The 1389-nt window shown below is 36.6% G+C and overlaps 1 long non-coding RNA gene across 1 annotated transcript; it reads left to right on the top strand.

The window, feature by feature from the left end:
- The first annotated feature begins 412 nt into the window (after positions 1 to 412).
- Positions 413 to 1103, top strand: LOC109591930 (uncharacterized). Its single transcript, XR_002190076.1, has 2 exons — positions 413 to 639; positions 805 to 1103. It is a non-coding gene; the product is annotated as an uncharacterized LOC109591930 (long non-coding RNA).
- Positions 1104 to 1389: the final 286 nt, after the last annotated feature.

Here is a 1389-nt window from a genome sequence, read left to right as displayed (position 1 = left end):
TCCCTGTACTATAGTACAGGGATTTTTGGGAAATTTCAATAAAATTGACAAGTAAAAAATTCCCGAATGTTATTACATTTTCTGATGCATATACATGTACTTATGATGTGTAGAGACGTTGAGCTGATTCCGATCAAGTTTGGATTTTCTATGATTTTTTAAAGGTGCTGTATACTTGTACAATGTTTGAACTGATTGTTAGTGGGTGTTCCCGGTATTGTCTACTGCGCATGCGCAGATCCCTTGTATAAATGAATGGACCAACCTGAAAGCTGCTCGAGCTGAGGAGGTCCTGTCTGAGTTGATTGGAGGGCGTGGTTAGGGTGTTCCCGGTATATTCTACTGCGCATGCGCAGTCCCCTTGTATAAATGAATGGGCCAACCTGAAAGCTGCTCGAGCTGAGGAGGTCTGAGTTAATTGGTAGGTGTGGTTAATAATTATGGCCCATCCTACATTGTAGTGAAGATGTGTGGCTTATTCTTGTTAACAAATTGACTGGCTGGGACTTCAATATTAAAGGACCTTCTTTCTTGATGTCTTTGGGCGACGGGACATCTTTCACTATCATTGGGGAGTTGTTATACTCAATCTTGGCCTGTCCGAGGCTAACCTTATCCATTACAACTGTAGTTACCGAGGTAAATACGCAGGCTATAGATCAATTGTTTATGTATAACTACTGTATAAGCTTATGAGTTTTACTGTATTACTGAACGTGTACAATTAGGTAAAGTATTGTTTAAAATACAGTACAATACTGTTTTAACTGCTGTATACTAGTGTTTTTGCTGTTTTATTTATAGTGAGATGGACTTTGATGTACACTAATGAAGTCTTACTCCTTCTCAAGGCGATGGATCATCTTTTACCAAGATAGGACAGCTTATATTCATTATATCTATTCAATTGTACAACATTACTGTATATACTGAGATATTTAGCTGTTGTTTAATTACTGTGTGGTGTGTAAACTGTATTACCTGTATTTTAGTGTAGTATCAAGTTTATTATAACAATAACAGTGACTATTTAGCTAACTATTAGGTGTGATGATGGCAGTAGTGTTGTTATTACTTAAAAGAATGTATTATTAATAAATTAATTAAGGAGATTGCGCAATGCGTCTGTGCATCCGCAGAAAGTTGAGTGGTGTCTACTGCACATGCGCAGACCTCCTCTGTAAAGGAATGGGCCAACTTGCTGTAAGTAACATACCATTTTTGCAAAAATGGCCAAAAAATCACTCCAAATTTTTATTACATTTTCTGATACATATTGATGTCCTTATGCTGTGTAGAAAGATTCAGCTGATTCCAATCAAGTTTGGATTTTTTATGATTTTTCAAAGTTGCTCAAAAATTGGACAAAAGTCCCTGTACTATAGTACA

This window comes from Amphimedon queenslandica, unplaced genomic scaffold (assembly GCF_000090795.2).
Source record: "Amphimedon queenslandica unplaced genomic scaffold, v1.1 AMPQUscaffold_6808_Cont21237, whole genome shotgun sequence".
Taxonomy (NCBI): domain Eukaryota; kingdom Metazoa; phylum Porifera; class Demospongiae; order Haplosclerida; family Niphatidae; genus Amphimedon; species Amphimedon queenslandica.
This window is presented reverse-complemented; position numbering and strand designations above follow the sequence as displayed.